Here is a 16,774-nt window from a genome sequence, read left to right as displayed (position 1 = left end):
TTTGTTGCATTAGATTTTCACAAATGTTATTATTCAAAATCACCTACTAAGGACTTTTGTCCATTGGAATTTAAATGTTCCTGATTGTTTTTTTATTTTGAAATGTGGATTTTGGGTATATTAGTTTAGTGACTTTATGCATAATTACAATTAAATTTTTTCCAATAAATATGAAGCTACATTTCAATTTCTTAGTGCCTAGTTTCATTTGAATAGAGATACTCTCACTAATTATTCATGGGAAAAGTATTTGTTTGCTTCAATGGTAGCTTTAAGTACCAACAAAACATTTTTTTAAGAGGCCCATGTTATAAATAGGTGTTTCATGGTGTCAAAAAAATATATTATATTTCACAAGGTAGTTGAGTTTAATAGTCTGGAAAAGCTAATATTTAGTGTTAGTGATGTTATGTATGCTCAAGAATATTGGATTGCTTTTGTAACATCCCTGGGTTAAAATTTAATGTAATAAAGTTAATAAATGGACACTTATTCCAAGCTGAATGTTGGGAAAATATATCCTAGTGGGCATCACTTGATGTATTTATGGCTAAAGGGAAATTGGCAAAGGCAATGGCTAAGGCATTAAAAAGGTAAAAAGGTATTTTGGCATTTTATTTATGAAAATAAAGGAAAATAGGAGAAAAGGGAGGTGAAAGGTCATAGGTTTCATGTGAGGAGGAAATTGAAGGAAAATAATGGAAAATTGAATAAATTAGAGGCATGAACAATAATAAAACCTCAGAGCATTAGTTTGGGGCCTTTTTCAGCTCATTTTCAGAATTAGTCTCAAAGAGGAGAAGAAGATCAAGCAATAAAAGGAAGGAAATAAAGCAAAGAAATGACAAGGAAAGGAAAGGAAAGATCAATCAAGACAAGGTTGGCTCAAGCAGCTTCAACAGGAATACTTGCAAGTAATAGATTTCATGTATGATTTCCTAGCTGGTTTTGACATGCATGGTATGTGCATGTTGGTATTTTGTTCTCTTGTTGTCAGTGGTATGGTTTTGATGGGTTTCGACAATGGTTTTCAACGTTTCCTTTTCATTTCCAGATAGCCATGGTGTGATGGGATTGTTCTTGATTTTGAGCTTTGGAACTGCTGGATGGTTTCGAAATCCAGGGTGGAGGTGGTCTCAGGTAAATTCCCAAAGGCATAGGAATCCCTTTATCGGTAATAGCGGGATACATGGTAAAGCCTAAGGGTGGAGACAGGGAAATTCCTCAAGGATGGTGAAGAAATCTGGAGGCATTCCAAGCTCGGTTTGGTTTTGTGATCTCGAGACTATTTTAGGTGAGATCACGATATGGTGAGGGTGGAGGTGGTTTAACCTCTGGACTCTCTTGGTTGTTTCTAGATTGGTTTATCCACGAGATCCCACATTCATGCTTGGAATATGGCATGGGGGTGACTGGATGAAAGAAAGGTTTGGTTTAGCCATGTCTATGGTGGGGTGGTACGTGGAATTCCCGAACCTGGTTGACTCTTCCCTATGTTTAATGAAAGCCAAGTTATCATGCTTTTGATTGGTAGATGTACTTGTTATTATGTGGATTTAATGGTTCTTCTCTTATTTTTATTGATATGGTTATATGTTGGTTATAAGCATATTTATGTGACAGTTCTCAATCATGGCTTTTTTCATGTTTTTACTTGTAACTGAAATAATAATAGATGCAAGACCTAATTGATGTTAAGACAACTAATGTGAGAAGGTGGTGATCCTTCTTATTAAGTCTCAGATGAGTTTGCAATCCCTTATATTCAAGCTTACATTCATAACTTGTAGGTTGCATATCTACCAAGTGTTTGACGGAATGTCAGTCTTGGCTGGGGATGGCCTAGTCTAGTCCTGGTGCCAATTTTTGGTTTACAAGCATTTTCCTTATGTATTTTATGGATTCTGGAAGTCGCATGGATTTATGGGTAGAGGCTTAGCCCTAGCCTTGGAAAATAGCCTTAAATTCCACAATCTCTCACATAAAAATAGCAAGAAAAGTCCACATTCACACTCATACGGGCTCATGGGAGTGACTGGGACACACAGTCGCATGGATTCCTTGGCAAGGGAGTGAATGGGAGTGAAATTCAGGGAAAAGTTGAGTTGTCTCAAGGGATGGACTCCTGAAGGGGTCGGAATACTCCTTGAGGGTCTATGGCACCTGAGGGAAGTCAGTAAGGTTTGTTATGTTGACTATGTTTCCTTAAGGTCACCTAGGAGGTTGAGTCTTGTCATAGCAACCCCTCATCTCATGTTTACCCTGGGTAAGCTGGTGAAAGTGGGTAGATATGAGTGGAGGTGTCATTACAGGGTGGTATCAGAACATGTTGCGCTCTCTTTGCATCATATCTAATACCACAAGGTGGTATCAAAGTGTGGTTTCACTCTCTTTAGGTAAGTTTGATGTTGTCATGGTTATGGTTTTCATGCATGGGATTAGGGTATACAGTTGGTATGATCATGCATGATGTTGTTCTGATGTTATGTTATTATATGAATATTCTTATGATTATACATGTACAAGTTAATGTAGACTAATCTTCTAGATGAGATAATAGGTATGGATTTGATTCTAGTATCTATTTGGTTTATCTGACATGGTATCCTTGCAAGAACAAGAGAATTCAATATGACAAGAAAAATGGTAAACTACAGTTCCCATGACTCCCCCTACAAATCAATTCAACAACAAGGAGAAGAGTATTCTCCTAGTATAGTAGATATATTGAGGAGCTTGAGGGCAGAGATCATAAGTTGCAAGGTAGACAATGACAGGTTGGTTGAGGCTCAGGAAAGGCTTGCAATGGTTTAGGAGAAGTAGGTAGAGGTTAATGTGGCAATCCTTCAAAGCTTGTCAAAGTTAAAGAAACATGGATAGATGAGAACTGGTCAAGATAAGGAAGAGAAAACTAATGGATTTGATTCTAGTATCTACTTGGTTTATCTGACATGGTATCCTGGCAAGAACAAGAGAATTCAATATGACAAGCAAAATGGTAAACTACAGTTCCCATGACTCCCCCTACAAATCAATTCAACAACAAGGAGAAGAGTATTCTCCTAGTATAGTAGATATATTGAGGAGCTTGAGGGCAAAGATCATAAGTTGCAAGGTAGACAATGACAGGTTGGTTGAGGCTCAGGAAAGGCTTGCAATGGTTTAGGAGAAGTAGGCAGAGGTTAATGTAGCAATCCTTCAGAGCTTGTCAAAGTTATAGAAACATGGATAGATGAGAATCGGTCAAGAGAAGGAAGAGAAAAATAATGGAGCCTATGGTAGTATATCTTGGTCTAGATATAGATTGGATATAGGGGACATAGTTAGAAGTGACATATCATTAGATACACCTGACAGGAGGACTACTATGTATGGGCATCATTCTAGTTCCTCATCCAAGAGACATCATTACAATCATCACCATCATCATCCTTACAGGAGGAGGGATTATTTGCTTGAGGAGTTTAAGAAGATGAAGACTCCTACATTTGATGGAGAGATGAAGAATCCAAAAGATGCAGAGGCATGGTTGCTTGGAATGAAAAATTTCTTCAAATTACATAGCTACACAGAGAACATGAAAGATAAGATCCCCACTTTTAGTCTTAAAGGGAAGGAAGATATCTAGTGGGAGGATGTGAAGAAAGTCAAAGGTATTCATGAAGAAGACTTGACTTGGGATCAGTTCGATAAACTCTTCAAGAAGAAGTACTTATTAGAGAGGTACTATGATGATAGAGCTAAGGATTTTAATGAGTGACAATTGGGTTTTATGCCAGATGTTGAGTACACTAGCAGATTCTTGGAGCTATTGAGGTATGTGCCATATCTCAAGGAGGAGAAGGATAAGATTCAGAGATTCATCAGTGAATTTACAGCAACATATAGAGACCAGATTGAGTTTGATGAGCCTAGATCATTAGAGGAATCCATTCATAAATTGAAGCATTGTTATGATCAGTCAAAATGAAAAGTTGAGCCTAAATGTGACTTGAAAGGAAATGAGAAAGTTGAAGTGAAATGGCCACCGAAGCGGGGAAGACCTGAAGATGCGGGTGATAAAGAAAATGTTACTCCCTACAAGAAGTTCAGTCCAGTTGAGAAGGGACATGTGTCGTAGCCTAGAGAGCAACAGACTAAAGGTGACGGTAGAGCACCATTGTAGTTTTGGACATGTGGAAAGATCATCGTAAGAAGGATTATCCATTGTATTAGGGTGGTATACCTCATATATATAGTGCTCAGGAGGCACATACATTTGGGGATGTTGATCATAGCATTCCTAAAATTTATACAATCGTGGACAACAGGTAGGCGGATCACTGAGCTTCTATCATTGAGATGGATGGTAAGCTTTGTGATCAAGTTATTTCTATTTTGATTGATCCTAGATCTAATTATAGTTATGTTAATCCTGACCTGGTGGATAAGTGTGGCTTGAGAAAATAAGTGCATGTAGAGCCTTGGTTGGTGCAGTTGGATACGAAGAAGAGATTTCATCATTGGGTAAGAGCTTGTGCATTTGAGTTAAATGGTATATCTACAAGAACACATTTGAATGCGCTGCCATTGGGATTATGTAGTATTCTTTTAGGTATGGATTGGTTGTACATTCATAGCACCAAAGTGGATTGTTATGACAAGGACATTGAGTGTCTGGATGATAATGGGGAAATGAGAATTTTTCTTGGAAGGAAGCAGCCTACATCAGTAAGGGTGGTCACCGCTATGTAGGCTAAGTGTGGTTGCAGAAAAGGTTGTGTGATGTTTACAATGCATATCTCTAGTGAAAAGGGTGAAGGTGTTAAGGATGCATAAATATTCAAGAGGTACCTTGTATTGCAGGTTTAGGATGTGTTTCCAGCAGAGATTCTAGAGTTACCTCCTCATAAGGAAGTGGATTTTTCTATTGAGTTGGTACTAGGGGTAGCACCCGCATCAAAGGCACCTTACATGATGAGAACACCAGAGTTAGTAGAGTTGAAGTTGCAGCTGAAGGAAATGCTTAATAAGGAATACATTAGGCCAAGTGTGTCACCTTGAGGTGCACCAGTGTTGTTCATGAAGAAGAAGGATGGTACTGTTAGTTTGTGCATTGATTACATGCAGTTGAACAAGGTGACGATCAAGAACAAGTATCCATTACCAAGGATTGATGACTTGTTTGATCAGTTGAAGGTGTTATCACCCAAATTCTCCTCAGGCTAAAGAAGGCAAGCTTCCAGGGTAACCACAAACCACTTAACCTTGTAGCTAGCCGTACAAGGTCGGGAGAGGGCTCTCTCCTTTAGGATCTCAGACAAAATGACTGGATCAGATAGGGATTTTAGGCTAGGTATAGTAGCTCAGAAATTTTTGATTGATTTGATGATGTTTGCTGGATCAGATGGAGCCTGGCAGTAGAGTTTGGGAAATTAGGTCAAAAATGCACGGTGTTCTGGCAAGGTAGGTATAGGCTTTAGCACTTAAAATTAAGTGAAGTGAGGTGTCTAAGACCGGTGAGGAGCTGAGGAGGGCATTTGACAATCATGGATCCTTCTCAAATAGCAGAAAACATAGAATACTGAATGCTTTCCAGAGGTAGAGTACTGCAAACAATGAATTCTACCTATCTATCTTGATATTATTCAATTAGAAGCAGTGAAATAGATGATGGCATACATAAAATATGTAAACAACTGATAACAAAAGAATAAACTATGCTAAAACACCATACCACAAGGATCCCATAAAAATAGCTACAATTCCTATTAATTTCCTTGCCAAACTGTTTACAATGGTGTACAATCAAGCTCAGAGAATCCAAGTGAGTCCAACCCCACAAAATGACCAAGAAAACACATAATATAGACATCTAAACTACTCATCCTGACCTTCAAGGGTCGAATCCATGAGAAGAGGGGTTGTTTCAACTATTTCCCAACAAAGAACTGGAATATAGGCTGTCAAACAACTTGCCTCTAAAAGAGGGGAAACTGATTCATTTGCCTCAAAACCACCTGTAACTAATGAATATACCCTCTAACACTATTTTACCATTAAATTTACATGCCATGTCATAAATTACATCACTGAAATCATCCATGAGGAGAGAGAAATCAAATTCACAGTCAAAATAGGTGAATTTTAGTTCCCTGAGCAAAATGGCCCTAATCGTAGCGTCGCTTTCCACCTGATTTTGGAGGCCTTCCTCTTAGCCAAATTGAGCCCATGATAGCTCATTGGAAAGGTATTCAAGTCTAGTTCTGGAACACCTGGAATTTTTGAATTTGGAGCTCATTTGACCCCTCAAAACTGGAATCTCCCAAGGTTTCTTCTATGTGTCCAAAAAGAGGTAGAAAGGTCATTTTTGGGTAGTTTTTTGACCTTTTGGTGAACGAGATCTGCTCCAAAACTTCTGAAAATTTCCAGGGTGCATGTCCTCATCATTCTAAATCTAAAAATTTCAACTTTTTCTCCAATGGATTCCCCAAGAAAAAGCGCAGCGCCAGTGGCGCTACGCTTCTGGACAAATTTTCTGTGTTGTGAATTTCAAAATTTCAAAAATAAAAAAACTTCTCAAAATTTGCCCAAATTTGGCATGGAGCACCACCATCAAGTGCTTTGGTTGGCCAAAGAGGCTTCAACCAACATTTTGAGTCTATATTGCTCTTTCTTTCCCTTTAAGGCTCTCCTCAACCTAGCTTTCATCCTCTTCATTCTCATGTTGCAAATTTTGTTCTGTGTCCTGTAGTGATAGGCCATGTGCCTCATCATTTGGTTATCTTTGTTGGCCCTCTGAAATAATATATGGTGATATTGTGAAAGTTACTCCAACCAGTGTCACTTCATAGTTATGCAAGTGAGCCGCAAAAAGTCTAGCAAGCTCATGATGAAACTGGACCCTCTCCACTAGTTCACAAAATTCATAACATCCAAGGTGCCTAAAACATGAAACTGCCAGTGGATAGCCTTACAATTCTCTTAAATTATTGGGCTCTTCTCTTATGATTTTCCTCCCTTATGAGGCTTTCTCTGCTGCCTATGTCTCCCCACTGAAATATCACTTGTTGTCTCCTCATCATAACCAAAATCACTTCCTCTATCCATTGAACTAGCTATTTATTTGCACAAATGTTGACAGTGTAGATGGGACAATGTAAATGGGATGATGGGTATTCTCTAGGGTTTGTAAGTGAATGTATGTAGTTATAAACACAGCATAGGCTATGAGAGTGAAGGGAGGGTTATGGAAATGAAAGATAGGTGATGAAAAGTAGATGAGTATGGAGGGAATGATGAATGAAAGGGTTTAGTTATGAAGCTAGACAGTGAAATGGACCAAGTGATTAGGGTTATAATGGAAGAGGATTAGTGTTTAACAATGAAAATGGAGGAGAGGTCTACAACATGAAGTTTGCAATATAAACATTGTATAAGAGCAAGTACTTACTTGTAAATACGAGATTGGAGGCAATTTTGGCGAAAAATTGAAGTTTAGAGTGATGGGATGGCTATCTGCTCTAAGCACAGTTCTCTTGCCCAGATGTGCAACGTCGTGCCCTAAGCGCATTGCCCATTCAAAAATACACTGGCAAAAAACTCCCTACACGCAGTGCCTTGCCCTAAGCACAGCGCCACTACCCAGGAGTGTAGCACCACTCTCTAAATGCAGCGCCCGTTATATTTTGAACTGTGCAGAAAGTCCCTAGGTGTAGCGCCGAGTTGTAAGCAAAATGCCACTTCCCACGAGCGCAGCATCGGGCCAAAAATTCCAGAAACGAAATGCCTTTCTCTCTAAGCGCAGCGCCTGGCTTCTTTGCTCACAAACACTTGCTCCTTTGAGTTTTTCTCTCCTTGGGCTTTGGCAAACATGGCATAATGATTTTGAAATTAGGATGGGAGGGTTTTATATGAACTCCATTTGATTTTTGCTTTTGAAAAACCCACTTTTGTAATGTCTCTTTGTCCTTTTTAATACTATGTTTTTCATGTTTGTTCTCTTTTGCTCTTGCAGGTGGATTGGTGCTCAAGATGACTTGATTTTTGCAGTGGCAGGTGCTTGGCAACATCACAAGATGCTTTGAAGCAGCTAGGAACCAATATTACATATGAAAAGATAAAATTACATCATAAATGAAGATAAAATCAAAATACTATGTTTTCACCTCAAAACAAGTTTTGAGGTGAGAACTACATTAGGCTTTCAAAATGATAAATTATGGCTTTGCTAGTCATTATTGGCCTCCTATGTCCTTGTTGATCATTATTGGCATGTAATTATTGGATTTGACCATGGTAGGACCCTAAAACCTAATGAGACCAAACCCTAAGACCTAATGAAATGAATTGCAAAGGGAACATGAGCCATGACTGAAATATATGGAAGAGGGTCAGAAAGTACAGATCATGAGAGAAAATTGAAGTAAACCCTACCATCAATGAATCCATGACCTAATGGAATGCAAACTCATTGGTACAGGACTCCTACTATGAAATGCAAAAGAGCAGATTTTGATCACTGATGGCAGTGTGAAACACTGACACTAACATTGGCTCCAATGGGGATGGTAGCTCCTTGGAGGTGCCAAGAACACCGTAGACCTAGTAGCCTTATCCATTGGGCATGGAGTCAAAAACTCAAACTGAAATGCATGACTGTAAACTAACGACTTGACGACACAAACTGACTTTTACTCAACTAAAAATTGACTCGATACTAAAACGCAACTGACAAAAATGGAAAAGATGCTCAAAATGGAGCTTATTCAATAAAACCTACTCTAACTGTTCCATTCATCACCTGATCAAGTGAAATGAAACAACCAATGCAACCAAGTAAGTATTCTGGCTGCTATTTGAATTCTCCGCAAGCGCTTGCTTATGAACAACAAGAGAGAACTACTGAAAGGAAAATCCCATGAAAACTTGTAAACAGATCAAAATTTTCCCAAATTGAATAATATGGAACCTCTATCTGATTCAAAAACACTGCATAAGGATATTGAAATTCATACTGGGACTTAGCTCATCCAATTGATTATTTTGCTTCTCCTCATACCATGAATGAAAACTTTCATCTGAGCTTTGTGATGAGACTCCTGCTGAAAATGACAAAGAAACCAGTTGTTGGATCCATTTTGTATCAATATTTTTTTCAAGCTCACAGTTAGCTAATGGAGAAGGATTTTGACTGCAGATATAATCTAACACATCAGCTATTGGATCGTGAAAAACTTGAAAATACTGTTGCAACCCATTTTCTATTAGTTCTAATGAGATTGCATGATTTTCTACAGGCTACTCATTTAAAGATATACTATGAAACATTCCCTTCAAAAACTGAAATGATTCAAAACATAATGGTATGGAATCATCTTGCATCATTTGATCATATGTCCCAGCTTCCAAGTCTTCATCTGCAACTTGACAATCAATGGCATTCAGGCACTGCAAATCTAGATATGAGAAGTCTTGAACAAGGATTTCATTGCCCTCTGGATGGTCCAGATCAAAACTTATCGACGATTGATTTCTGATTGCATGAAATTTGTCTCTGATGAACTGAAACAAAGTAAAACAAAAAGGCAAAGATCCTTCACTTACTTCAAAATTTGCTACACTTTCCTCCTCATTTCCATAGCTGATATGCATCAGTTGATCACTATATTTGAGCTGCTAAAAGTGAACTTCCTCCTTCCACAAACCAGCTGTTGATTTGTCTGCAATACTAGCTTCTGTTTGGAGAACATAATCATCATCATACTAATCAAACTGAGGCAAATCATCATTATAAAACACATCATCAAGCATACATGTCATATCAACAGATCTCTCTTCTCCAAGATGATCTATAAAACAATCATTATCAGATCTATGACAATTGGGATAAGAAAGAAAATGTTTTGGATCAGCCACTTGTTCTTCTTCAATTAGTGAGCCATGGTCTTGAACATCATCCTCATTCCTTGTGGTGATCCTTTGCATCATATTTTCCACTGTATACTTACCAAAATGTCGAGCTTTACCTCTAAAGATGTTGATTCCTCTGGATCTATGTTCTTCATCTTTTCTTCCTTCAAATTTGCCCTTCTGATCAGCAGATTAGCCTCAACATCTACTGCACTATTTTGCATCTCTTCAAGTGTTGCAAGGTTCCTTTCTCTCAGTTGAAACTCCATTTCTGGATCAAAGGCTTCCAAATAGTGCAAGAGAGAGGATCTAGGAGGAGGTCTTATATTAGCAGGCATCAAAAAATAGACTTGGTTAAACCTGGCAGAACACTGTTGTACTGTCTCCCCTAGCTGTCTTTTCAGCTGGTTATACTCTTCTAGAATCAAGAAAGGGTTTTGTCTGACCACCCACTTTTCGAGGAAAACTCTGAAAACTACTAGAAATATGAGATGCTTACATCAGGCAGGGTTTTGAACCAACTCTTGACTTTGCCTTGCAAAGAAAGAGCAGAAATCCTAATATTGACATCCTCTTCAACAACTTCAAAAGGGTCAAGAAAAGACTCAAAATTCAGTACATGTCTCTCAGCAGTGATGTTGTCACATTCACCATCAAATCTTGGTAGATATAGGTAATGATTTTTAGGGAAATAATGGGATATAGGAGGTAAAATCAGAGGTTTGTATCGATCTGGAATTTTACAAGGTATAGGAGTATATACAAAAGTTGTAGAATCAATCTTGGTCTCTTTAGGTTCACAGTTTGAAGACGGTCATCATAAAATTCGGAAGAAGGGTCTTGATCAAGATCAAAGGCATGTGAATATTTTGTATTCATAATATTCAAAGGGAAAGAATCAAATGCAGGTCTAGGATCTTTTCGCAAATATAGTATACTTCATAAAGCCTTCTTGACATTCTCGGGAAAAGAGAAGAAATAATTTATAACAAAGAACATAATGTCTTGGATGAAATTCCTACTCAAATACCTGATATTTCCATATTGTCCTTTCATGTTTTTGCTAGTCGGGTTCATCCTCCAGTGGAGTCCTTGGATCTGATCTCGAAACTAATTTAGAGTCGCCGAGTGAATGATTTCATCCTTCCAGTGTCTAATCGTCTTCCACCATCAATAATCAGATCTAAACTTGATGCACTTTACTAAGGAACATAAAAATACGTCCCCAGTATGGTCTCCACCAAATCACTTGATGGCTGAAGCCTATTTGGCCAACCAAAGCACTTGATGGTGGTGCTCCATACCAAATTTGGGCAAATTTTGAGAAGCTTTTGTATTTTTGAAATTTTGAAATTCACAACACATAAAATTTGTCCAAAAGCGCTGCTTTTTTTCCTGGGGCATCCATTGGAGAAAAATTTGACATTTTTGGATTCAAAATGATGAGGACATGCACCCTAGAAATTTTCAGAAGTTTTGGAGCAGATCTGGTTCACCAAAAGGTCCAAAAACTACCCAAAAATGACCTTTCTGCCTCTTTTTGGACACACAGAAGCAGCCTTGGGAGATTCCAGTTTTGAGGGGTCAAATGAGCTCCAAATTCAAAAATTAAAAGTGTTCCAGAAACTAGAATTGAAGGTCTTTCCAATGAGCTATCATGGGCTCAATTTGGTTAAGGGGAAGGTTTCCAAAATCAGGTGTAAAGCGGCGCTACGCTTAGGACCATTTTGCTCAGGGAACTAAAATTCCCCTGTTTTGACTGTGAATTTTATTTATCTCTCCTCATGGATTATTTCACTGATGTAATGGATGGAATGGCATGTAAATGTAATGGTAAAATGGTGTTAGAGGGTAGATTCATTATTTAGAGGTTGTTTTGAGGCAAATGAATTAGTTTCCCCTCTTTTAGAGGCAAGTTGTTTGACTGCCTATATTCCAGTTCTTTGTTGGGAAATGGTTGAAATAGCCCCTCTTCTCATGGATTCGACCCCTAAAGGTCAGGATGAGTAGTTTAGATGTCTATATTATGTGTTTTCTTGGTCATTTGGTGGGGTTGGACTCACTTGGATTCTCTGATCTTGATTGTACACCATTGTAAGCAGTTTGGCAAGGAAATTAATAGGAATTGCAGCTTTGGTTGGCGTCATTGCTGGGGACGAGGTGATAGATCTTCTCCGGGAAAGATCATTCAAGTTGCAGATTTGATTGTTGATGGTGGAAAATAGTCAGATACATAGGAAGGCTGAAACATCCACTTGGCGACTCCACTGGTTCGAAATCCCGAGTTTCAAAGTATTGATGGTGGATCTACTAGCTAGATGAAGGACTTAGATGCTGTTTCTATTTGTTCAAGGTATTCATGTATCGATTTTTCTAATATTCCTGGTTTTCCTAATCAATTACCAAAGGATGCATATATTTTGAGTAATGGCCCTAAATTCAATGGGGAAGATCTGACTTTGACTCTTGAACATATAGACAATTTTAAAACATTTGTGCAAATTCTTAGAGTTAAAAATGAAGATGTCTTCATCAGACTATTCTTTGATTCGTTTCAAGGAAAATGTAGAAGATGGATTGAAATTTTTCCTATCAGATCTATTAAGTCATTTGCAGATTTTTGGCATATCTTTATTGAAACATGGATGGAGAAAGAGGAAGAATTCGAAATAGAGGTGGCCTCTATTCAAGGCTTTAGAGAATGGGAAGATATGTGCACGGATGATGAGGTAGATGAGAACTTTGCTCCATCTCTTTCTTCTTATCTTAAATCTTGTCGATGTAGCCATGAAGTTAAGCTCAATTTTTTGCAAGAGTTTGCCATCAAAATTGAAGGAGATCTAATTGAATTGGAGACCGAAATACAGTCCCAGGATTTGGTCTGTCGAGTCCCATTCTTTGGGGACCTTTTCCAGTAGAAGAAAGAGAAGGTAAGGCTGCCCGTGGATATTGGCATTGATAGGTTGCAGTTGGAAGCATGTATTAAGGAGCTAGAGTAGCAAATAGAGTCTGGTTTCTTTGATCCTATTGCAGTGTACATGGAAAAAAATTTCAGTTTGAATGGTAGGTCAAATTGTCTTTTACACAACTAGACTCCTTATGTGCATGTATGGTTGTCAACCTTTCCAATTGTGTCTTGGTTGAAGCACTTCCAAGTAGCATCCTTGTCACAGTTACTTGATTGGTTGATTTGGCATTACAATATCACTTGATCTATTGACTTTTCTACAAAGTAGAGTAGGTTTGTGTATAAATAAGCTACCTAAGGCATCATTTCAGTTTCCGATATTTGTTTATGTACAGGTTGCAGTATGTGTATGTTTTATGGATTGGTATAAGTTGTTTTGGGTTTGCAGCTATTTGACCGTATTGCCCAATGGATGAGGCACTTGGTCTACGGTGTTCTTGACACCTCCAAGGAGCTGCCATCCCCAATAAGGCTGATGTTAGTCCAGTCTTCACAATCTGTCACCAGGGATTAACATGAGATCTTACTATGTCTGGTTTTGTTAAATGTTTTGCACATTATCTTCAGCGCAAAACATGTCATAAACATGTTCATCAGGGGCAGCTCAGAAAAAAGCTTTCCAGCGGTATATCACACTCCCAAAAACGGCTCCCAGATCAAAATATATGACCAAATGAATGATTGACTCAAAAATCTCCCTTGGAATCACCTCGTGTACACAATGGGTATGAGAGCTTTAGGAGGAGTGAATCTGGTATCTCTATGGACAGAAGATCACTTGAGTCAGTAGGTAGCAAATTAAGCAGTTCCCCTCAAAGTGGGACTAGACAGTTGCCACATAAAGGACTCAAAAAGTTTGCAAAGAAGTTTGTTGACAAAGAAGCATTCACCATCAAGCTACAAGATTGGATATCAGTAAAAACATATGAGTTTGTTGATGGCAAACTTCTTTTAACTCTCCTTTTCAGGTTGAAGAACTTCGTAAGTTTGATCATGGTTTAAAGGGGGTTGGACTCACTTGGATTCTCTGAGCTTGATTGTACACCATTGTAAGCAGTTTGCCAAGGAAATTAATAGGAATTGCATCTATTTTTATGGGATCCATGTGGTATGGTGTTTTAACATAGTTTCTTCTTTTGTTATCAGTTGTTTACATATTTTATGTATGCCATCATATATTTCACTGCTTCTAATTGAATGATATCAAGATAGATAGGTAGAATTCATCTCATCCTAATGTTGGCTGAAGCCTCTTTGGCCAACCAAAGCACTTGATGGTGGTGCTCGATGCCAAATTTGGGCAAATTTTGAGAAGTTTTTGTATTTTTGAAATTTTGAAATTCACAACATAGAAAATTTGTCCAGAAGCACAACTCCACCGGCGCTATGCTTTTTCCTGGGGCATACATTGGGGAAAAAGTTGACATTTTTGAATTCAAAATGATTATAACATGCACCCTAGAAATTTTCAGAATTGTTGGAGCATATCTGGTTCACCAAAAGGTCCAAAAACTACCCAAAAATGACCTTTCTGCCTCTTTTTGGACACATAGAAGCAGCCTTGGGAGATTCCATTTTTGAGGGGTCAAATGAGCTCGAAATTCAAAACTTCTAGGTATTCCAAAAACTAGACTTGAAGACCTTTCCAATGAGCTATCATGGACTCAATTTGGCTAAGGGGAAGGCCTCCAAAATCGGGTTGAAAGCGGCACTGTGCTTAGGGCCATTTTGCTCAGGGAACTAAAATTTGCCTGTTTTGACTGTGAATTTGATTTCTCTCTCCTCATGGATGATTTCACTGATGTAATTGATGACATGGAATGTAAATGTAATGGTAAAACAGTGTTATAGGGTAGATTCATTAGTTAGAGATGGTTTTGAGGCAAATGAATCAATTTCCCCTCTTTTAGAGGCAAGTTGTTTGATTGCCTATATTCTAGTTCTTTGTTGAGAAATGGTTGAAACAGCCCCTGTTCTCATAGATTCGACCCATGAAGGTTAGGATGAGTAGTTTAGATGTCTATATTATGTGTTTTCTTGGTCATTTGGTGGGGTTGGACTCACTTGAATTCTCTGAGCTTGATTGTACACCATTGTAAGCAGTTTGGCAAGGAAATTAATAGGAATTGAAGCTATTTTTATGGGATCCTTATGGTATGGTGTTTTAGCATAGTTTCTTATTTTTTGTCAGTTTTTTTTATGTATTCCATTATCTATTTCACTGCTTCTAATTGAATGATATCAAGATATATAGGAAGAATTCATTGTTTACAGTGCTCTACCTTGGGAAATCATTCAGTATTCTATGTTTTATGTTGTTTGAGAAGGATCCATGGTTGCCACATGCCCTCCTCAGCTCCTCACTGGTCTTAGACACCTCACTTCACTTAATTTTAAGTGCTAAAGCCTATACCTACCTTGTCCCATAGAACACCCTGCATTTTTGACCTAATTTCCCAGACCCTACTGCCAAGCTCCATCTGATCCAGCAAACATCATCAAATCAATAAAAACTTTCTGAGCTACTATACCTAGCCTAAAATCCCTATCTGATCCAATCATTTTGACTGAGATCCTGAAGGAGAGAGCCCTCTCCCGGCCTTGTAGGGCTAGCTACAAGGTTAAGTGGTTTGTGGTTACCCTGGAAGCTTGCCTTCTTCAGCCTGAGGCAAATCTAGGTGATAACATGGTGGCGACCATACTGGGGAGCGACAGACTAATCACCCCGGTAATATTTTTCAACTAAATTTTTGAACTTTGGATGATGAGTTTTAGAATTTTCTAGGCTGAAACAGAAAGTTGTAAAGAAAAATAAAAATTTCAAAATTTAAACACACTGGCTTCGAGAAGGTACACGAGGTCCAATCCTGATCTGAATCCTCCCCCTGTATTTGAAAATCCCAATCTCATTTTGAGAATAATCAGACAAGAAAGTTCAGTAAGCCCTAGACCTATTTTTAGGTCCAATTCTTGTCCTAGTGAGTGGTTGTTTATTGAAGATCTCCCTTTTGACAAGTATTTTGATCTTTCTCTGTTTGAAACCAAATCCGAAACTACACTTGATAATACAATTATATCCAGAATTTGTTGCAAATATCGAAAACGAAAGGGCAAACAGTTCAATTGATGAATATATCTTAAATTCTCTTCAATCATCCATCATAGCTGCCAATATCCCTGAGCTTTTAGAATCGGCATCCGCTACTCTCGGTTCATCAGTATTCCCATCAATTTCCAAAGTCCATTCTCAACCTTATTTTATACCTACTCTTCCCCTTCAAGTTATCATATCTGATCAAAAACCTATCACCCCTACTCCTCCATCAACCACTCCATTAAACCCAAGTAGTCCAACCGTTGTTTCAAATCCACCTTGAGTCATGGCTGCCCAATATGCACCCCTTGTTCTGCCTCAAAATCTGGATGATATGCCCGCTGATTACCAAAGTAAGATACCTCTTTTTTATGCCACTCAAAGCATTACAGTGCAGCAACATGTTGACAGGATGAATGACTTCTTTGACCTTCATGAAGTAGATGAAGAAAATGTGACTATGAGGTTATTTGTGCAAAGTTTTGGAGGTGAGGTTTGAAAATGGTTCCGAGCTTTACCAGCAGCCTCTATCAACACTTTGCCAGTTCTGCATAGACAATTCTTAGACCGGTGGGAGGTAAAGAAGAACCCACTTCAAATTCTAACTTTGTATGAAAATATCAAGAGGAATGCGGGTGAAAGTGTGCAAGATTACTATGTGAGGTTCAATGCAGTCTATAATGCTATTGTGGCTGACATTAAACCACCGACGGGGTTAGCATTTCTCAAATTTCCAGACAATTTCGATGCTGATATGGCATATTAGTTACGAGAAAGAGATCCTACCACACTTGAAGATATGCAGAAGAACGTTGTAAGTG

Source organism: Pinus tabuliformis, chromosome 5_2, assembly GCF_031772625.1.
Source record: "Pinus tabuliformis cultivar Carrire ecotype Pingquan chromosome 5_2, CPIR1, whole genome shotgun sequence".
NCBI classification, from domain to species: Eukaryota; Viridiplantae; Streptophyta; class Pinopsida; order Pinales; family Pinaceae; genus Pinus; species Pinus tabuliformis.
This window is presented reverse-complemented; position numbering follows the sequence as displayed.